We start from the raw sequence: 23346 nt of genomic DNA on the forward strand, positions 1-23346 counted from the left end.
ATGTGCTTTTATCTTACATTTCTGCCACCTTCTCCCTGGTGGAGATCCAGGGAGATCTCCCTGATATTAAACAGCAATAATAATTGTAAAGCACGCTTCATATTGGAGCCCTCCTTGACGTTCATCTAATTTTTATCTGGCCATGCACGGTTCCACTGGTGACCTAAAACAACCACATGGAATCCAAATAGGCACAAGTCTTGCCCCATCAGGACAATTCCAAGCCAACCATCGACCCCCGCAACCAGCATTTGTTCCCATACACGTAAGAGGGGTAATGAGGCATTCGCATAAGGTTATTCTGAAGATGAAATATGATCATGGGGCTGAACATGCTTTGCAGAGTCCACAGGATTACAAAGCAGTTTGTGGGATTTTAGGAACAAGGGAGGAGGCTTTGAACCTTCTACTTGTAGGGTTTTGGCTGAAGGCAGCAGGAAGTAAGCCTGTAAGTTAACTAGAAAAGGAGCATATTGGAGTGATATCACCATAGTTCACAGGCTGAATAGCAACGCTGAAGATTCAGGCTAAGAAACTATCCAGGAATCACTGGAAAGTGGAGGGCAGGGGCTGCAGCTGTAACATGCCACTAGGAGAGCATGGTTGGCATGGCTCTTGTCACAACTGGACCGATTGCCACTGACCCCAGAAGGAGCTGATACTGCCACCACCCAAAGCAACCCTCCATGGTCTCTTGCCTTACAGCATTGTAGTAGGAGGCAAGGTTCTGTCTCTCGCCTCTCCCGGGATTTCTCCACACACAGGAATAGTGTTCTGAAGTCAATTTCAGGCATGTTATGTTAAATAACCTGCCCAGAGTTTACAGATTATTGCTGGCAGGGCTAAATCCCATGTCTCTGCATTCCTCATCTCCTAGGCCTTCTCACCATCTTATGTTTTCTCCTATAAAGGTGTCCAGTCTTTTAATGAATATCGAATCTCTCCCTATGCCAGGCATTGTCATGGGATTCCTTTGGCTCTCCAATTTTAAGATTCTACGATTAAATGTTTCCATGTAGCATTTTCCTGGTGATAAAGCACTATGTTAAGGACATTGTTTTCACAATGAAATTTTAGAGAGCCTCCAATTTAAAATGAAGATTACTATCAGAAGTATCCTGCAGATTCAGCAGAGAGGCATGGCTGGAAAAGATAATTTTCTCAACAAAAAGAAGGGGGAAATAACAGCACTAGGGGGATTTCTCAGGCGCCATCAATGTCCACTGTTAAACTTTATTATATAAGCCAAAGGAGGGGTTGTACAAGTCAAGGACGTGCAGCCCATAGCATGAATCTAGAAGAGGGCTTGCCCGGCTCTTATACTGCAAGCTATTTCTGCACACCCTCTCCACTTTGCCTGTGTCCAGTACCAAGATACAATATGGTCATGGGGTAGAAAGACTGAGAGACTGTTCAAGCCTGATATCCATAAAAACAAAACAAAACAAAAACAATGGAAGGAATGTACCTTTTTCTCAGAGAGGCTTTCTACCTTCCCCCAATTTTTGCCTGGTTGGATAGAGGGGCCACAGGTTCCATAAGATGGCAAGCATGTATCTCAGTCTGAATTCCCTAGAAAAAAATGGAGCTGAAGGCATATTCTTAGGTGTTAACAGTATACAGGGGAGTCCAACTCTAGTGATGAGGGGTGGGGAGTGGTCATTGGGAGTGTGGAAAAACCAAAAGTGACTCTGGAAAGGCAGGAAGGCACATTTGAGGGGTTACATCGCAGCTTTTAGAATAAGCACAGCGGGTTGCTTGGTCTCTCTTTAGGGAGGCCACCTGAAACCACTGCAAACTTTAATAATCCATCTTGAAGGAGGAAGAGAGAAGAATTCTTATGCTAGCTCTGGTCTCTCTTTGGTCATAGTTGTCCCAGGAGGCATCAGCTCTCCTGCATTTGGGAGTTTACCTCCTCAGCTCTCCAATAGCCACCTAGGAAGCCAGATCTCTGGCACCTAGGAAAGCAGTATCCATGGCACAAGCCACCATACTCAGACCAAGCCCGTGATGGAAGCAAGCCATTGGCACTCCCCATCTCTTCACCTGAAGCCTCACTGGAAGGCCAGCTGGACAGGACATTGCCACATAGTGTCTCATGCCTTGGTAGCAGCAGGATAGCTGAGGAAGTAGAGCCAAGAGGTATGCACATCCAGGCACATGACATGCCTATGAGTGAGATGAGGGACCTAGAGCAAGCACTGCAGAGATCATAGTAAGCTAAGCCAGTGGCACACCACAAAGGTGGACACAGAGACAGATATTTTTTTCCCACCTTCAAGAGTGCATTTGGGCCAGGAGATCTTCACAGACGCTCAAAAATACCATCAGTGGAAAGATATGGCCAAGGGTATCCAGAGAGGTTACGCTGGGTTACGTACACTAAGATAACCTCACACTATGCATACTAAAAGTTTCTGGATGAAATACAAATAAAATGCATGGCTGAATTTGAAAGAAGGGGAAATCCATGCTTCCAGAGAGAAATTAAAACCTTATTAGTAAATGTATGAACTGGTTTCGCAGTTACTCTTGGGAGGTGGAAAAGAGTACTTTTCTTATGCCAGTAATCTATGGGATTTAATTTTTTTTCTTCCACACAGAAAAAGGACCCCAAACCTTAGGCCTGAGCAAAGTGGGAATCATAGAATCAGGGACCTCAAAGGACCGCATCCATATTATACCTAAATATATGTACCCATCATCACAGGGCAGTGACAAGGAAGCTTTTCTCTCATTGTCTGCATCTGGTTGGGAAAAAAAAGTTTTTTCTGCAAAATCAAAGCCAGAATGCATTTCTTAGAGGTCTGAAGTCTGATTATATATTGCTGGGCAGTTATAGAGAACCACCAGGGTGAAACTACATCATAAAACAGAAAAACTGGGGTGCCTGGGAGGCTCAGTTAAGTGTCTGACTCTTGATTTCAGCTCAGGTCATGATCTCAGGGTCATGAGATTGAGTCGTGTTGGGCTCCATGCTCAGTGGGGAGTCTACTTGAGATTCTCTCTCTCCCCTCCTTCAACCCCACCCCTTGAACCCTCTCTAAAATAAATAATCTTTTAAAAAATAAAACACACACACACACCAAAATGTAAAAAATTAAAAAATAAAACAGAAAAACTGATCCTGAGACAGTGATACAACTAGAGTGCTCAGTATAGGCAAAAACAGAAATATAGGGAAAGGCAAACCTTGAGATTTCTGAAGGAAGAAGGAACATCCCACAAAAGATCAGCTCACCATACAGCCAAGCTATCCAATAATTTGACTTCCAGAACCTGAACAGAACAATCTGGAAAAGTATGTAAAAAGTGTCCTTAAAATAATTGAAAATATAAAGAAAAAGGATTTATTTTATTCATAAAAAATTAAGATCTTATAAAAAAAGAACAGGTAACTTTGAAAAAGAACCAAGTACAAAACTTCTAGATGTAGAAAAATCACAATTGAAATTTAAAAACCCAGTGTTGAGGTTAAATAATAGATCAAATACCACCAAAGGGAGAATTAGTAGATCGGAAATCATTTCAAGAAATTATACAGAATGCTGAGCAGAGATAAAAGTATGCAAAGAGAGAATTAGGCTAAATAGTTTAAAATCTGTAAATCCCACATATAACTAATATGTTATATGTTACAGAAGGAAAAGATAACAGAAAATATGGGAGAAACAGTTTTTGAATGGATAACGATAAAATGTTTTCCACCATTGATAAATGACTTAAATCCATGGATTTGAGAAACAAATTGAATTTTAAGCAAGTGAGATAATCAAAACCCTAAACTTAGGTCACATTTAAAGCAGATAGAAGGGACTCCTGAGTGGCTTAGTGGTTGAGCATCTGCCTTTGGCTCAGGTTGTGATCCCTGGGGTCCTGGGATTGAGACCCATATCGGGGCCCCCACAGGGAGCCTGCTTCTCCCTCTGCCTGTGTCTCTGCCTCTCTCTCTCTCTCTGTGTCTCATGAATAAATAAAATCTTAAAAAAAATAAAGCAGATAGAAATTAATGACAGGTTCCTTACCCAGAGAAAAACTTGAACTAGCAGAAGACTTCTCAATATTTATAATTACACCAGGCAACACTGTGATGAAACACTATCGCCATCAGTTTGAGAGTCTATAACCAGCCAAATCACTCAGGAGGTGAGACAAAATAAATACATTTTTGCACAAATAAAGACGAAGGAATCTACCTCCATCAACATTAATAAATCATTAATACTAAGTGAGAAAGGCAAGGTCCAACAGGATATGTAGAATATTTTTGACATAAAATTATGAACCCCAACAATGAAGTATCTACTCTTTTTGTATTTCTTCTTACATTTAGAATACAAAGCAATGTAGGGGAGTAACAGCTACATTTGAGATCATCATTACTTCTAGATGGGGTGGAAGGGAAGCAGAAGGAATGAGAAAGGGAATTTGTATCAAAAGAAAAGAATCTACATCCACTAGGAGACAAAAGGAAGGAAAGGAGAAACAGAGGGAGGAAGAAAGAGAAGTGGGTCACCTTGGTAAGCTCTTGAAAGGGATTGGAAACATACTCACCCTTGTAGACAATGGGTCCATTCCAGTCTAAATGGGAAGAGGTGATGGAGGCATCTGTGTGGCTCAGTCAGTTAAGCATCCAACTCTTGATTTCGGCTCAGGTCATGATCTCAGGGCTGTGAGGTCGCGCCCTGTGTCAGGCCCTGCACTCAGCAGGGAACCTGCTTAAGATCCTCTCTCTCCCTCTCTCTCTGCCCCTCCCCTGCCATTTGTGAGCTCACGCTTTCTCTCCATCTCTCTCTCTCTCTCTCTCTCTCTCTCTCTCTCAAATTAGGTAAATAAATAAATGGGAAGAGGTGAAAAAGAGAGCTAGATGTTAAATCTGGATCTTGCCCTTGCTTCTGCTAACTGAGCAACTATGTGGACACATGCACAGACATCCCTGCTCTGACTCCGTTTCCTCATCTTTTAATCAATGGGGTCAGAGCTGTCACTCGACGAGATCCTTTCCATTTCCAGCATTCTTTTGTTCTGCTTCCTTTGACTTTTCAGATGGCCACATTTTAGGGCATAAAAATGGCTTTCACTAAATGCAGCTGTATCAGTGAGAATTCCTTTGTCTTCAAGTGACAGAGCATTCAATCCAAACTGGTGTAGGGACAGTGACAAATTATTGGTTTGTGTAAGATGAAAAACTCAGGGCTAGGTCTAGCTTGAGGCACAACTAGATCTGGAGCTCAAAAATACTACCATGTGCCCCAGGTTTGTTTTTTTTTCTTTTTAATCTTCCATAGTGGGTCTTTAGTTACATTGGCTTCATTCTCTGGCGTCACGTGGTAGGCCAGATGGTGGTTGTAGCCAGATGGTGACAGCAGCTCCAGCCCTTAAATCCTCTAAGTTTTCTGTTCTGCAAGGAAAGCAAAATCGCTTTCCCCGAAGCCCCAGTGAAACACTCATTGTGTCTCATTAGCTCTGATAGAGTTCTGAGCCCAACATGGAGCCAGTCATTGTAGACAGGGTTGTGGGTTATGTACTGATCTACTTGAGGTGAACGAGCTCCCAATATGGGATGGGCGCAGCTTCACCTCAGCCACACGGATGGGGAGTGGGGGAGGATGCCAGTTCCTGAGTGGGAACCAGGATGTGGTCACCAGAAGGAGGAAGATGACTATCAGATGGTAAACCAAATGTCCCCTACAACCTGCAAAATTACAGGAGTGGTTTCCCAGTGAGGACAGTCTTAAGAATGTTAAGTCTCCTATACAGAACGACAAAGGTGAGAGAGAAACCTGAAAAGTGTGGACCATTCGAAGCACAGAAAGGGGCCACGCGAGGACAAATGTGTACTGGCTTTCAGACTCCATTATTCATAAAGTAGGCAGAGAGGCTTCTTTGGCTTGAAAGATGGAGTCTAGTGAGTTCTAAGTAGAATGACAGAATTAGAATGGTATCATGGGAAATGATGGGCCAGGAGATGTTTCCCGATGGTAAATATGAAAGTTGGAGAGAAGGTTCTGTGGATTTTTGGGAGAGCATGACATCTTACTAACTGGGGAGCTCTGTATACCTCTGAAGAATGGCACCGTGTAGGACGAGGAACTACTTTGCAACAACAACAACTCTTCCTCTGGCAGAAGAAGGACCCTGGAGTCTGTAAATCCTTTCTCTTCACCACACTGCAAGAAAAACGTTATATCCATCTTTGAACCATCCTCAAAGCTTTGTAAACCTAAAATAGATCCACCTTAATAATTAGAAATAAAAATAAGTATGTTTGTACATAATGGTTACACAAGAAACATTTGCTGTCTGTGATTCCCATAGAGCCTTAGTGACCATGGACATGCAGGAGAGTAACAAATTGGGTCTGGGGAGGCACTTCCCTATCCCTCCCTCCTTATCTGTTGGTCTAGATATTCCAGATTCTTTGCCTTCATCTTTTTGTCTGCTCTAGCTTCCTCTCCCACATTCCTGGTGTCCAGAAAACAACCCACAGAAACCACTGCAGTCCCTCCCATGTCAACCCTGCTGCAGCTATAAGGATTTTACCAGAAGCAGCTTTGTGCTCTGTTATGAATTTGGAATGTGTTCAAGAGCCCTGTAAAAAACAAAAAAAATTCTTCTGGTTACCTTTCGGTCAAAACATCTAAAGGAACCCCTCTCTCATTAGCTTTCTCCTGTCAGCTCCCATGACACCCTCAAAGATGCAGGGCCAAGTCCCATCCCACCCTAGGCCTCACTGTTCAGAGTTGATGGGCTTCTTCAAGTTGATGGGCTAATTAGTTAAGCCATCCATCCATCCATCAGTCATTCCCCAAATACTTCTGAACAACCTGCCTCTCACGAGTTGTGTTCATGACCTAACTGATGGGGATTCATGTGCAAAAGGACTCCCTTTGCATCAGAAGTGCTTGGTCCAAGGGCCAATAGGAGAGGAAGAGAACAGAGAACCCCAGCCCACCACATGAGTGAAGCAAAATAAAATTCCCCTGTGCAGTGTCCTGCCATCTCCAGTCAGGGAGAGGGAGCAGCACATACAGTTGGGCTGACCTGGGGCCATTCCTGGCCTGGCTGTTCTTAGTTTCCTGCCTGGGATTGAGTGTAAACGCAGAGACTAGTGACAGCATAGTATAGCAGTTCATCAAATACTAAATATTCCACCTGTCAAGTGAGGCGTGAAGTCTGTAATTGAGGTAGCTAACCTCAATGGGGTACATTCTCCTCTCCCAGCCTCTATGCTGTGCTCTTTACGTGTAATACTTCGTTTTGCCTTCAGAAAACCCTGAGTGCTATTTTATCCTCCTTTTACCCTTAAAGAACATTGGGACAACATTCCCAAAGGCACACAGTTAATAAGTAGGGGGACTGATCCTGATGCCAGGTGATCTGGCTCCAGAATTGGATTTTACCCTGATAAAGCAGCACACTGTCTCCTGATAAAAGAACTGCAAAAGGAAGTGGGAAAACAGCGATGTACTTGATCCTTTGAAATAGCTAAGGCAGAATTAATCAGTCCTAAGGAAGTCTGCGGTCAAGGGAGGCACCCGTGTATTGTAAAACAACCCACTGTGAGTATGGCTAGGCAGGGTTTAATGACAAAACTGTCTCTGCTTGAAAGAAGGGAGACTGAGGGTGGGGACAGGCTGGTGGCAGCAAGATTGTCTCTGCAAGCAGGAGATATATTCTATGCATTCATGGCTTCTCCACCTAGCAGAATGCTGGTTTTGTATTAGCTATCTATTGCTGTGTAACAAATGATTCCCAAACTCCGTGACTTAAAACAGCACACACTGATTTTCCTCACAGTTGCTGCGGGTCAGAAATCCATGCGTGGCTTTCCCATGTGTCTCTAGTTAATGGTTTCCCACAAGAATGAATCACAGGGTTGGCTGAGGTTACAGTCAGCCTGAGGCCCAATGGGTGGACGACCCAATTCTGAGTTCACTCAGCATTTGTTGGCAGGATTCAGTGCCTTGGGGACTGTTGTCTGGATGCCACCGTCTAGTCCTTGCCACCTGGGCCTCTCCCAACAGCAGGACAGCTTGCTTCATCAGAGCAATCAAGAGAGAGGGTGACAGAAGTAATGCCCATCACTTCTCCACGTCCCTGGGCCTGGCCCACATTCAAGAGGAGGTTGATCCCACAAGGGGATTGAGACTGGGGGTGAGAATCATGGGATTCATGTCAGAGGCTGCATCCTACGGAGTTCAAAGCCCATCTGCCCAACTGAACTGTGCCCATCAAAATGCAAATACATCTCATAGGAACTGGGGGGAGGGAATCAATAAAATTAAGTTATTATCTATGTTTGCCCTTTAAGGTGAAAGTGATTATTAAATCATGTCCTTTAAGATGGTTACCCATGTTTAGGGATTTGAATAGGAAAAGGAGGGAAGGGGGCTAATAGTTATTTGTGCCCTGTTGAATGAATCTGAGTGAAGCTTACAGACTTCTAGAATTTGCTTATGATCACACAGTGAGGAAGGGATGAGGTTACAACTGCAATTGGTTCTTGTCTCTAAAAGCTCATTTTTCCATTCAGCATAGTCATGAGCCTATTGGTTGAGTGTCTCCAGTTTGGTCCACTCCTGGCCCATCAGAGAACCGTACTTTATACTACTTTTGTGATTGGGCGGGGCCAGGAGACCAGTTCTGGCACATGTGTTGTGAGTAGCAGTGTCTTACTTCCAGGCTCGAGTGTTTGATTGCAAGACCCCTCTTTTCCCTCTGCTGTGGCACCAGCAGAGTTTGAGTCCCTGTGAGGCAGATGTACAGACTCTCTAGTGCCACCCCTTTACCAACCCACAGTGGCTACGTAGCATGCACGAGGAATAAACCTGTGTTTTGGGGGATGCCTGGGTGGCTCAGTGGTTGAGCATCTGCCTTTGGCTCAGGGTGTGATTTCTCAGGGTCCTGGGATCGAGTCCTGCATCGGGCTCCCTGCAAGGAGCCTGCTTCCCCCTCTACCTATGTCTGTGTGTCTTTCATGAATAAATGAATAAAATCTTTAAAACAAAACAAAATAAAAACTTGTATCATCAGGAGTCCCTGAGCTTTGGAGGGGATGCTATTCAAACCCTCCTTACCGATGTGTCTTTGGACAGAAGATGAAGGAGCAGAGAGGAAGAGGGTGTGGAGGCTGCCCCTAGAGGGGCTGTGGTTCTGGCTTACATCCGGCTGGTGTGAAGGCATGGCAGGCACTCACCTTCACCTCAGTTACCTGGGCCCCACAGTGCCTGCATCCTGGCAGCCTTCTATTTCTGAGCACAACTGGCTAAAATCAGGACCAGAGGGAGCAACGACATGACTCACAGGCAGGGTAAGAACCCCCGCCACCTCATTCGCTCTGGACTCTCCTTGCTTTGGAACAGCAAAGAGCACAAACAGAGCCCAAGCAGTGTTATCCCTTTCTGAGCCTGATCTGACACACACAGCTCAGCAAGAGGCTTTTGAAAGAAGCTTAAGTGGAGCAGCATCTTTGTCACCGAGGAGCCTTGGTGGCTGGAGTGGGTATTTGCTAAGCTAGTTTCTGCTCAGCTGGCAACTGGTAGACCCAAGGTTGCGTGTCAAGGTTTGGAACAATTTAGGGAGGGTCCCAAGCATAGATTAGTATGCATCACAAACGTCATGGCCCCATTGTACTCTTCCACTGGGAGGTGGGATTGGCTTCTCTTATGCTGCCTGGGTCTCCAACACAGTAGCTGGTTCCTCTGGCTGTGGGCGCCTCTCTTCTGCCTTCCATACCTTGAGGAGTTGCAGCCTGGCTTAAAGCTGCTCACATGCACAAATCCTGGATGGACGTGGGTCCCTTGGTAGGCTGCCATGTCCACGTAGGTGACAGCAGGGCCCCACTTGTGGCTCTTCCCTGTTAACGGACACCTCCCCCCCTTTACATAGGGTTGTGTGGCTACATCAGACTTTGCTCAAAGATCAGAGTATATCAAGTGAGTCAGAGAAGTAGCACGTTAAGTTATGTACTGAGTCTAGTTTTCTCTTGGTCCAAGGGAAAAGCATCCTTCCTAAGGGAGGGACATTTTGCACAGCATGGGTTCCTAATTTTGCCTCTTTGTTTTCAAGTGTAAGATTATTTTTGGAGTTGTTTCTTCTTTAAGCTTCTACCCTGTGAATTTCTTCAGGAGACCCCACAGCCGGATTGATCTTACCCGAGAGCTATTCCCTCTTCTGCTCCATGCAGCGGCAAATTTCCTTAAGCCCAAATTATTCAGTCTACAGACACACCAGAGCTTGGGGCTGGGACTCTAGCATCATCTTCCAAAGTGGATTTAGGTACTTTAAACAAACAAACAAACAAACAGAGTAGCTCCTCCTTGGCCTCATCTGCGTCGTCAGTTTCCATCCATGATCCATTTGAAGAACTGCTTCTGTTGACAAATCCAATTGAAACATCACTACCATGTCCAACCACTCTTGCTCCTCCTTTGATAGATGGAGCAAACTGGTTTGAAATGCCTTGCCACCCAGAGTGCCCTTCAGGAACTCTGGGATCCTAAAAGCAGATTTGCTTGTAAGAAAGAACAAAATGATCAAAGTTCTTTCATGAGGATGGACATTAAAGGTCAGAGAAGAAAGGATGAATAAAGGCTCTGTGGTGGTGAAGGGATGATCCATTGAGAAGATGCTGAAAGAATGGGAAGCTAAGCTAGATTCCTGTGACTTCGCACCTGTGCAGAGGGTGGGCTCTGCTGTTGGCCGTGGGCAGTGCCCCTGGGATCAGAGGCAAGGTGGATGCCTGCTCAGAGACAGTGCAAAGGGAACCCTTAGGTAGACATCCCAAATGTACAGTTATCTGTAAGTTCTGTTTTGCTGCCCAATGTTCATGTTGAGCCTACCTCACAGAGAATCCTGTAGGAGAGGCTAAAGTCTAATGAACCACAGGCCTGGATGCCACCTGAACCCTAGAGTCACCGCATCTGAAATACATATTATCTACAGAAAATTGTGTCTATTACAGCGGTTTAGCTTCAAGCAAGGAAAACCCACCTTGCCTAACCTAAGTAGAGAAGAAATTTATTGGAAGGACATCAGGTAGGTAATAAAAACAGATGAGAGAAACCCAATCATCAACTGATGGATGGATAAATTAAATGTACTATATTCATACAACGGAATTGTATCCAGTCACAAAACGAGTGGAAGGTTGACCCATGTTACAATAGGGAACAGAGTTTAAAAACATGATGCAAAGTGAAAAAAGCCAGTGGCAAAAGACCACATTTTGAGTGATTCCATTCATAAGAAATGTCCAAAAGAGGCAAATCTGTAGAGACAGAACATAGGGTAGTGCATGCCTACGGCTGGAGGGCTCGGGAGAAATGGAGAGTGATTGCTAATGGGTACAGAGTTTCTTTTTTGCAATGATGAAAATGTTCTAAAATTGATTGTGGTGATGGTTGCAGAATTCTGTGAATATACGAAAAATCAAGGAGTTGTATATTGCAAATGGGTGAATTATATAGTATGTGAATTATATTTCAATAAGGCTGTAATATATTTTTTAAAAGATTATATTTAGAAAACCTTTTAAAAATATATAAAAGAGGAGGATGGAGATCTTGGCTGAGAAATACTCAAGACTCAAGACCCCCTAGAGGGTGCCTCCCATGGACTGAATGACCTTCAGCCATTCTTGTCCTTATGTTCACTTACTCCACTCAAAACACAAGCTCAAGAGAGCATATTTTTTTAAAGATATTTTAAAATGTATTTATTCATGAGAGACATACAGAGAGAGGCAGAGACACAGGCAGAGGGAGAAGCAGGCTCCCTTCAGGGAACCCAATGCAGGACTCGATCCCAGGACCGCGGGGTCACAACCTGAGCCAAAGGCAGATGCTCAACCACTGAGCTACCCAGGGGCCCCTCTTTCACAGATTTTAAAGATTGAAACAGTTGGAGGCTGTTGAAGAGGGATTATTATGGAGTGAATGTGCCCTTCCAAATTCACACATCAAAGTCCTAACCCTCAGTGTCATGATACTTTTTGTGAGGCTCTGGGAAGATGTTTAGGGTTAGATGAGGTCATGAGGTCTCATGGTCTTATAAGGGTTAGCACCCTTAATAAGACATGAGAGAACTCATTCTGTCTCTTTCCTGTGTGCACTGAAAAGAGGTCATGTGAGCACACAGCAAGATGGCGGCCACCTACAAGCCAAGTGAAGAGACCTTAGGATATGACACCTACCTTGCTGGAACCTTGATCTCAGGCTTTCCCTTGTGAGAAATAAATCCTTGTGATTCAAGCCTCAGACTTATACAGGCACTGAGTCACACCTATTTTAGACTTTGGAAGAAACTAATGGAGTTGTAAGATTTAACTTTCAACTTAGTTGTTACCATCGTTGGAAATCTGGTCTTTCCAACCATGAGATCAAACTCACAGATGGCTATTCGTGTAATGACCACCACCCAACTAAAGCTAGCAGTCCTGGGAGAAAATTCATTGGCCTCCTGTGTACAATACACATGTGGCTACAGAGTGGCTACCTTTGATTTTTCCCCTGAAAGGAGGGTCTTGGCTTTGGGGAGGTTATTCCAAGGAAGCAATAGTGAGGGGCAGGAAAACAAGAAAAGAAAAGAGAACAGCTAATAGAGGGTTGCACTGTCAGGTGCTACTGCAGACAGGAGGGGGTTGATTAAGATGACATCTCTGCAAAATACCCAGAATTGTCAACTGAAAGGATGAGGCTGCTGGGTGACCTATCCACTGGCTTCTATCTCTTGTTGGCCAAGGATTGTCCCAGTACCATGTACTCCCCACCCTTCCAGGCTGCCATTGGGCGAAAACTAAGGATTCCTAGGGGCTTGGAGACTCAGCACGAGTCTACTCTTGTGAGGAACTATCCTCCAATACTGTGCCTGAAACCAGAGGTAGAATGTCACAAGTGTCAGCTACCCTGGCTTAGCATTTTTCCTTTGTGGTAACACATTTCCTTTGTTCTACATCTTCTGTTCAAGCTGACGGTGATAGATTTTTCTAATCCATGAGCATACTTGGCATGGCAGGATGGATTTCTTCGTTGGCCAAATAGGTGGATTCACCAAATGAGTCCTTTTCTCCTGGCCCCAGGTGCACTCCACTCCATGTGCTTGCCTGTTGTTTTAAACACCGGTGTGTCACATTATCTCCCTTACTCACTTTCTGATTGTGTGAGTGAGTCCTTAAACCTCCAGGTCCTTAGGAGCAGGTGTAGTGGTGGATGTGGTTTGCAGAGCAACCAACAGGGCCTTGACAGTGGCTCTGAGATATTGGAGCTGACACTGCTGAAGGTGGGGCTGGTGATGATAAGATTGGAAATTGCCATATATGACTCTTGTCATTTGTTAAGTGATGTCACTTATTATGGTGACATTTGAACCTTGGCAGGTTGGGCCAGGGTGGATGAAGATTCCTGCCATACTTACTTGCCACCTTTTCTGCAAAGTTTTCTCACCATGCACTGTTCCCTAAGGGCATCCCTGCATCGCCAATCTCCATGGTCTTTGTTTAATTACTAGCTAATTCATTAATAAGTGATGTGTTTCGGCCTAAGCATTATTTTCACCAACTGTTTTGTCCCTCACCATTCTCTAGACATCAAGGGATGTTTAAAAACCTAGAGTGTGTTGGGATGCCTGGGTGGCTCAGTTGGTTGAGCATCTGACCCTTGACTTCAGCTCAGATCATGATCTCAGGGTGGTGAGATCGAGTCCAGCATTGGACTCTGTACTTGGTAGGGAGTCTGCTTGAGATTCTCTCTCCCTCTCCCTCTGCCCCTCCCCCTGCTCATATGTGTACTCTATCTCTAAAATAAAGAATAAATCTTCTTAAAAATTAAAAAAAAGAAACTAGGCTGTGCCATTAGTAACTATATTAAGTCTGCCCGAGCTGCCATAACGAAATTGCACACACTGGTGGTTTAAACAAAAATTAATTTGCTTACAATTCTAGGGTCTGGAAAGCCAAGATCAAGGCGCCAGCTGGATAGGATGGGTGTCTGGTTAGAGCTCTCTTCCTGGCGGGCTGTCAGCAGTCTTCTGGCTCTGTCCTCATGTGGCCTGTCCTCTGTGGATGTACCCAGGGAGAGAAAGGGCTCTGGTGTCTCTTCCTCTTCCTATACGGAAGTCGGGTGCCTGCCCCACCCTATGACCTCATTCAACCTTTATTACCTCCTTCCACGTAAAGCTCCTTCTCCAGATATAGTCACATTGGTCCCTGAAAGTGAGTCAAATCTAGCCCATTGTTTTTCAACAAGATTAATAGCCTCTTTGAAATAGAATGAGTTTGTTACATATGCTTATGACTAAGGACTGAATTATGTCACCGCAGAAGTCCTATATGGTCAGCTAACCCTGAGCTGAGGATTCAAGGCCAGGTGAGGGAAGCAGGGAAGGAAATATGAAAATCTCAGCAAAGTCTCAAGGACTGGTCTCACAGGGACCCTGGGGTGTATATTACTCCTAGAGCAGTGCTGGCCTGGAGGCTGGGCTTTGCTACTCCTGGACCTGGCAGTGGTTGGCTAAGGGCTTCGTTGGGGTTGGAGGGGCATGTAAATTTTCAGACATTTCCAGTTCTCTGCACCCAAGAGAATCCTTCCAAGAAGAGAGGTGAGTATGTCCGTTGGAGGCAAGAACAGGCTTCGCATGGGGGACAGGTACACAGGAGGCGTGGAGGGGACCCAAGGGGTCCAGGTGGACTGTCGGCAGTGCCCGATGCTGAGCTCCAAGAAGAGTAAAGAGCACCTCAGGGTGGACACACTGCCAGCGGAGGAGCCAGTGTTCTGGGCAGCGGCACTCCTGATCACGCCCGGCTGAAGGCACACGTTGTTTGCTTGCTTTTCTCCTTCCCAAAGAGAACACAGGCAACGCTAGGAGTCAGCAGTGACGAGCCACAGACTTCATGTGTACACACTCCCAAGACTAGAGGCCTCTTAGATCCCCAGAAAATTAAAGAAAATTGTGCGCAATGGAGTCCCGCATACCTGCGGTGGATCCTGAATCTCCCAACTTGCTAATTGTGTGGCTTTAGACAAGAGACATTGTCACATGGGCTGAGTCACCGGGTCCAGCTAATCCTGAATGTCATCTATAGGATGGGTGTGACATAAATAAAGCTGCGGGGAAATTATCCTGCACCTACCTAGGAGCATTCAACAAGCACGAGTTCCTCCTTCCACCCTCGCCTTCACTCCCTTCTGAGCAATCGCTTCTGGAAACAGCTGAAGGCAACTCTGCCTCCTTCTGTCTCTCTTTTGGTTTCAAGTTTTTTGCTCCCTGGGGAGAGAGGGTTTTATGGTCTGATGACAGCTGGAAAGCCTTCCAGATTTTCTGGTTCTTTACTGAGAAGATAGATTCACCTTATTTGGTGATTCAGACATTCTTGTACTTTGCTGGAGGGAAGGGAAAGACAGCGGGCAGAGGATGGTGAGGCGTGCATCCCAACTGCACAAGAGGCAGCTAGATGGCCCTCTCTCACTCACTCACTCACTCACTCATTCATTCATTCTTTCATTCCATATTTATCAATACCTGCTTAGTGGTGAGCAAGAAACCAGAAAGACCAGAACTGGGGTCCTGCCCTACAGACATTTCTCTCATTGAGGAGCTGTGGAAAAGAGGAAAGAGGTGCAGAGCTACAAGGCTGACCGGTGGGAACTCGAAGCTAGTGTTTGCTATGTCATGATCTGCACTGAACTCTGGTCAACAGCTACTACGGTCCAGTGACTTCTGTGGGGTTCTCTGAGAGGAGGAGGGATACGGGAGAAGGATACAATTTGTAGCAAGTGAGCCCACCAGCCCTTGGTCCCTGCTGGCCAGTGCCCCCACCCTTCCCCTGCCTTCTCTGGGCATTCTAGCAGCTCTGGTGCAGATGCAGGAGCAGGGTGGCCTGGTAGAGAACACGGCTCTGGATTTGGATCTTAATGGCCTTGGGGCAATTGATGTATATGGTACTGGCTCACCTCCCTCCTGCAGGTTGCAACAAGCTGGCTGTCTAAGCAGCGATTTGCTCAGTGATGCTGGGTGTGGGTAACACGGAGCAGATGCCTTAGATAGGGCAGCAGCCCCCCAGTGAGTGGCGGTTCCTTGGTTAATCTTAAGGCCACTCCTGCTGCTGCCTCTGCTGTCCTAGCTATTTCCGAGACCCAGATGTTGCTCATACTGCAGGCCTGGGAGGGAGGAGGCTGGATAGGATGCTCAGGTCTGGAGACACAGGGCCACTCAACGGGAAAGGAGAGAAGGGGAAAGACTTGGTGATGTCCAGAGTTCAGCAGCAGAAAATGGGAGCGGAGGAGAGCCCACCACCATCTTCCCACCAAGCTTCCACCGCTTCTGATGAATGCAGGTGCTCCTCCCTCCCTGAGATCGTCCCCAGGTCCTCTGCTGGCAGGAGCCCAGATTCAAGGTTCTTGAGGAGCCTCCCACAGGCTACCTTGCCTGAAATAACCCACACTACCCCTGAGGGGCAGAGCTCAAAAGAGATCATAGTGATGGAAGGTGTGAGGGTCTCTCCTGCCGAAGAGGGATCAGAAATCCTTTAAAAATGGGCCTACCTAGAACCGTCGGAGACAGGAACATCTTTGGGACTCTGGCAGACAAAAGGTTTGAAACTACCTAAGCTGCACTCAGGTGAGGCGGGCCACCTCACCAGGAGTCAGGTGTTCATCCGTGGATGGGCCAGAGCTCGAGCCCACAGAGACCCCAGGGAGGGGCAGCATTACAGATTTTGAGTCACTTCTGATTTGAGCCTCCAGGAATAGTAAAGAACAGGAAAAACAAACAAACAAAAAACTGAACACCTAAAGTTACTTTCCAAAATACTCTGCAGAGTGGATGTGTACATGGTGGAGTGGTGGGATGCCCAAAGTGTCACTGTGAACTTGAATTTCAACCCCAAAATATATTCACGGCCACCCTCCATCCCCGTGTGAGACATTTCTCCCTACGTTAAGCTGGCATATATCCGGCACCCTGCCACCTGTTCACACTACCTCCTTTGGGTGGACTGTGACAGCTGTGGCTGGTCCCCCGATGAATGCCACAGGCCCAGCACTGGAGGACACAGACTAGAAACTTCTAAGGGAGGCTTCTGCGGGCTGCGAGCAGGCCTGAGGCCAGCTCACCTTTGCTGAACCACAGAACACTGGGGGCCTTTTGTTCCTAACAAGGACTCTTTGGAGGTGGACCAGGGACAAAGCCAGAATGCAGAAACTGCAGAAACTTCTGGAAGGTCTCCCTGGGTGTGTGTGGGGTGGGGGGGCCTTTCTTCCCCTGTTTGCCCCCTTTCTGGGCCTAGAGTGCCATCTCCAGCACCATCATCACCCTCAGAACCTTGGTACCAGGCTTCAGGGCTGCCCACCAGCATTTTGGCATTGGAAGCTCAGAACACTGCCAGGTCTCCGTACGGCTTTCTGTGTTTTATAGCTAAAGAGATGGAGAGTCATGTCCAGGTCACATGGATGGGGCCTGACCTCAGGGCAGCCAGCAAGGAAGCATCCTGCCCTGGAGCAGCCTGGACCTGCCCTGCTTGAACCTGCCTTCCAGCAGAGCCTCTCACGTTTCTGGCTCTTTCCTTGCCCATGTGTCCCCTGCTTCCTGCTGGAAACCCAGAGCTCTGCTCCTGAGACACTAGTAGAGGAAACACCACCATGGAGAGCAGAGGCTCTGAATCTTGAGTTCTTGTAGCAGCTCAGCCTTCATCAGCTGCGTGACCTTCACAGATGTACTTAACCTCTCTGAGCCTCGTTTTCTGCACCTGCAAATGGGGCCACTGACAATACCACCCTCAGAAAGACTGTCTTGGGGGTTAAATAAAATAAGACATAAAATGTTTATCCCGGTGCTGCGCATGTGCGCGCGCGCGCGCGCGCGCGCACACACACACACACACACACACAGGTCACTGGTACTGCCCTTGCTAAAAGAGTCCAGGAATGGGAGTTGGGCTTTGGATGGGACCCTCCAATAGACAGAGCTCCCACCCCCCCACCCCAGGGGTGCTGGGACGGGGCGCCGGGGACAGGAGTCTGCGAGGTACTATGGGTCCCAGGCAGCGTGGCAGTGCCAGGATCAGATGAACCGAGTGTCCAGTGTAATGATGTGTCACCTGTCACCTGCAGCCTGTCTTTCAGCCGGGCCTCTGCTCATTAGCACTTTAACCCACGTGCCTGCAAGGAAGGGGGTGGGAGCAGAGGTAGGGCGATATCCTGTCCCATCCTGGCACTTCTTGGGAGGAAAAGAAAGCCGAGAACTAGCTCAAAGTCAGGTTGAAGTTGGAGGCTTGAGATTACGCCTAGCTCTGCGCACTCCCTCCTCCACAGTCTTAGGTATTTGAGCAGAGGCTGCATTTGGCAGCTTGGAAACATGTGCTTGGCCCCAACCTGAGAAGCTGTGTCTTCAGGAGTCTCGAAGGGCACCCTGGGATATGAAGAGTTTCCTTCTGCTTGCAAGTGTCTGAGCCCCCAGATAAGGGCTGCAGCTCTTGGCACAAAGCATGCAGCCAGGAGTTTGCACCCCTTCAGCTCCACCCATTTATTATGTCTGCTTTGACTTGCCCATCTCAGAAATGGGCAGCCAGTGTGATGCCCCTTGCCCGGAGAGGGGGATCACAAATTCGTAGGCATTCATCACTCAGCATCACTCTGCAAATGCTTACTGAGCCTTACACTGTGTAGGTACCAGGCACGGCTAACAATGGGAGCATTAGAACTAATAATACTGCCCTTCCTCTCACTGGTAGTAATAGTTAATATGAGCTAGCTGGGGCACCAGGGTGGCTCAGGGGTTGAGCATCTGCCTTCCGCTCAGGGCGTGATCCCAGGGTCCTGGGATCCAGTTCCGCATCGGGCTCCCCGCAAGGAGCCTGCTTCTCCCTCTCCTTGTGTCTCTGCCTTTCTCCCTGTGTCTCTCACGAATAAATAAATAAAGTCTTTAAAACAAAATATGAGCTAGCTATTCGCTAAGTGGTTGCTCGGTGTGTCAGGCCTCCCATCCTACCCTTATAAGGTGGAGGCTATTATTATGTCTATTTTATAGGAAAAGAAACCAAAGCACATAAAGTGTATGCAGCTTGCCTGGTAGTCTGGGGCGATTCTCAGCCATGATAACAATTGCAACAAAATATTATTTGTGCTGCAACAGAAGCAATAATAGGATAAAACTGTTGAGACCTGAGAGAATGTCAGTTCAGGTGGGTAGGGGAGGGTCGGGTCAGGAAAGGTCACGGGGTCCGAAACACTTGAACCAGACAGGGAGGTGCATTTTCCTTCTGTAAAGGATCTGTGACATCGTACCCCATACGGGACAAGTAAAAAATGGGAAATAAAAAGGAGTAGAAAAGTCTAGATCAGAAAAGGAATGAGAATCTCTTTCGCAGCCAGTGCCGAGAGCGATGGGCATCTCTCGGGACAACTGACACAAGCGCCCCAAGACCCGGGGGCAGGAGCAAGCCCTACCACAAGAAGCGGAAGCATGAGCTGGGACGTCCCGTGGCCAATACTAAGATTGGCCCCCGCCGCATACACACAATTCAAGTCCGGGGAGGCAATAAGAAGTATCGAGCCTTGAGGCTAGACGTGGGGAACTTCTCCTGGGGCTCGGAGTGTTGTACACACAAAACAAGGATTATCGATGTTGTCTATAACGCATCCGACAATGAACTGGTCCGCACCAAGACCCTGGTGAAGAAGTGTATCGTGCACATTGACAGCACACTGTACTGTCAGTGATACGAGTCCCACTATGCACTGCCCCTGGGACGCAGGAAGGGGGCCAAGCTGACACCCGAGGAGGAAGAGATTTTAAATAAAAAAATCATCAAAGAAAATTCAGAAGTATGATGAAAGGAAAAAGAATTCCAAAATCAGCAGTCTTCTGGAGGAGCAGTTCCTGCAGGGCAAGCTTCTTGCATGCATCACTTCGAGACCAGGCCAGTGTGGCCGGGCAGATGGCTATGTGTAGAGGGCAAGGAGCTGCAGTTCCATCTCAGGAAAATCAAAGCGCAGAAAAGCAAATAAATCTTCTCTCTTCGGTCATGTAATCAATGTGTTTATTGTTCAAAAAAGAAAAAAGAAAAGAAAAGGAAGAAGAAAATTAAGTTTTTGTCTCTTTTTTCCTGTAACCATATTTCATGAAAATAGCCATAAAGAATTTTCTTTTTCTGTTACCATATTTCATGAAAACGGCCAATGGGTAATACAGTACACAGGAACGCCGTCTCAAGGGGTTATGGAAGCAATCCCCATGACACTGCTGGTCCTCCAGAGCAGTCCAAACAGAGGGAGGTCTGCAGGATATCCCTCGTTACCTGGGAGCCAGGAGGGATGGGGACTGTGGATGCAGATGCTCTGGACCCAAACAAAACAAAAATCACAATGATGATAAAAACAAAAACAAAAACTGAACTCCAAATCTAAAGTCACCACAAGAGAAGCTTCTAGCTGTAGGCGTAGATCTGGGTGGAGCTTCTCAAACACAGCCCTAGGAGGCTTACGCCAAGGGAAGAAGCAGCAGAGGTTTATCTAACAAATGGTTTACAATTCTCAGGAGAAATAAGAGGCAGTCAGAAAGCAGTTGATATAATAATATAATACCGCCCCTCCCCTCACTGGTAGTAATAGTTAATACGAGCTAGCTGGGGCACCAGGGTGGCTCAGTGAGGGGAGGGGAGGGGTGGTATATTGTATGTATATGTATATATATATATATATATATATATATATATATATATACACATCTGGTTATTTGGAAGATAGAGCCTTACCAGTTCCATGGAGGAGACCGTGACTTTCTTGGTATCCAATTCTAAGATTACTTCATTGCATGGTGCAGCTGAGTTATTAGAAGGCAGGGTGTGACAGTTTTATAGAAAATGCAGGTGTTGAGAGGTGGTTTTATTTTTTTTTTAAGATTTTATTTATTTATTTGGGAGAGAGAGAGAGAGAGCACAAGCAGGGGGAGAGGGAGAAGCAGGCTCTCCACTGAGCAGGGAGGCCCTCGTGGGGCTCAATCCCAGGACCCTGGGATCATGACCTGAGCCAAAGGCAGACGCTTCACCAACTGAGCCACCCAGGCCCCCCTGCAGAGGTGATTTTAAAACAACTTTTAAAAAATGGTCTTTAATAAAGCTGAAAGTGTAATGCTTAAAAAAAAAGAAAAAGAAAAAGAAAAACCAACTCAGTGGAAGTATTTAGGAGAGAATCAGCATAGTCTTTAACTGTCCTGAAGTAAGAGCTGTAATTGCATGCAAAAGAATCGCTACATACACTCACACACACACCTTTGCAAAATAACTCTGATTAATTTGATAGTAATGTGTTTTAGCCATGCAGGTATGCCAGTGTTCGTGGAATATATTAAATCCTAATTACACAACAGTGTTGCTTTGTGTTTGGTTTTGTCCTCGGCCATGGGACATTTACTCTTTGTAAAAATTCAGGTGCACTCATGAAACAGTGATTGAGTGCCTACTGTGTGCCAGGCATGAGGCTAAGTGCTGGTGCTGCAGAGGTATGAGAGCACTGGCCTTGATCTCAAAGAGCCCAAGGGCTCGGGGAGCTGGTACCGATAGATGGACAAGGAGGGCTATAGCATGGTAAGCAGTGGAAGTCTACAATTTTTTTTTTTAACATTTTATTTATTTATTCATGAGAGACACAGAGAGAGAGGCAGAGACACAGGCGAGGGAGAAGCAGGCTCCCTGCAGAGAGCCCAGTGCAGGACTCAAATCCGGGACCCCAGGATCACAACCTGAGCCCAAGGCAGATGCTCAACCACTGAGCCACCCAGGTGCCCCCAGACCAAGCTTCTTAAAGGAGATGACCAATGGGGTGAGGCTCAAAACATGGGCAGGCTTTGGTCAAGCTGAGGAAAGGCGGGGAAGCAGGGAGAGTGATGCATGCAGAGGCAAGAGCATGAGCGTAGGCCAAAGCATTGTGCTTGGATGGAACCATGCATCAGCAGACTGGTGGTGGCCACACGAATCTGGCCACATGATAAAAATGCATAGAAAAATACACACGTGCACACCCTCCATCCACACTGGGACTGTTTTCGAAGACAAAGACTTGAAGCCTTGAGAGGTACTGAGACCCAGCAGCAGCCCCCAATTCCAGCATGTTCATGTTAATTACTGTGCCTCTGACCTTTAGAATATAACATTCCTAATCCAGTTCCCCAACACTCCTCCCCAGAAAGGCTGCTGTCAGCAAAAACATTCTCAGGCAAATATTGAATGAGAAGAAATTACAGCAGACGGGTGAAGCTGAAATCCATGTGTGGGCAGAAGTGTGGGAGATGTAGTGCCCTGTTGTGTCCAGTCCAGGGAGCAGGCCAGTGTTCTCTTCCTTCTGTCTAGATGTTTCTGACCGGCAGCCTGATCCAGCCTCTCCTGACCCAGCTTCCCTGATGTGGTGCTCAGGATGTTTCTCATCTTGTGTTTGCTGTTGTGATCTCGTGCACATCACTTGAGTTCTGAACTGCGAGTTCCTGGTCTGAAAACAAGACTAATAGGTGCCTGCTAGTCTCCTATAGCTGAGGGAGACTCCAGTGAGATCTGGCTTCTGGAATCTTCTTGCTTCTTCCAGGTGACACTCCGAAGAAGCAGGTGCTTCCAGTCTTGACAATGGGATCTTGCTCCTGTGGAGACTCTATAGGAGTCTTGGAGCCCAGTCTTCTCTCAAACCAGTTGCCATCGTGCTTTTTCCAAAGGAAGTGAAGCCATTCCGTTTGCCTCCGTAACAATGACCTGTTTTCAGATGTAAATAAGGCCACAGGCATGATAAACAATACACATTTCAGCACAGACACACACACACACACACACACAAATGGTATCAAGGTGACATTTGGAACCAGAGTGACCTACAGCATTTACAGCTTTCTGAGGAGAAGGCCTCTCAGTAAAAGGCAATATCCTCAGAAATTTAGGGCTGGGCTAATTCAGCCAATGTGGGGCAATTGTCTCGTTCCCAGAATACTCTGGAGAAAGTGGTGTAATCTGTGGGAATAATGAACAGTTGAATATTTCAGCTTAATGGCTGCTGACCTCAGAGAAGACCCCCCACTGCTCCCCCAAACAGGCTGAATGGAACCTGGGAATGAAGCCACCTTCCTTGAGTTAACACAAATCTCTTAATGCCAGACTCATTAACAGCTCGCCCCACTCCAGCCTCTGCAGGGTTGGTTTTGTGGGTTGGATTTTTCTTTTCTTTTTTTTTTTTCCTCCCTCTAAACCTTTCCAGAGAGGAGGCAGGCATTTCATATTTCTTCGTATTTGGTATCCTGGCTCGTTTGACAGATTTCCTCCTCAGTCCTCTGTGATGGATTCCCAAAAGCCACTTTGGCAACATGTCCTCCAAT

The 23346-nt window shown here is 46.5% G+C and overlaps 1 protein-coding gene and 1 pseudogene across 4 annotated transcripts in view; both read left to right on the top strand.

Moving 5' to 3' along the window:
* The window catches only part of SHISA6 (shisa family member 6), a 275521-nt gene that overhangs the window by 165581 nt on the left and 86594 nt on the right, over positions 1-23346 (top strand). The window lies entirely within an intron of this gene.
* On the top strand, positions 19379-20003 carry LOC121500271 (annotated as a pseudogene).

The sequence above is a fragment of the Vulpes lagopus genome, chromosome 10, assembly GCF_018345385.1.
Source record: "Vulpes lagopus strain Blue_001 chromosome 10, ASM1834538v1, whole genome shotgun sequence".
NCBI lineage: Eukaryota > Metazoa > Chordata > Mammalia > Carnivora > Canidae > Vulpes > Vulpes lagopus.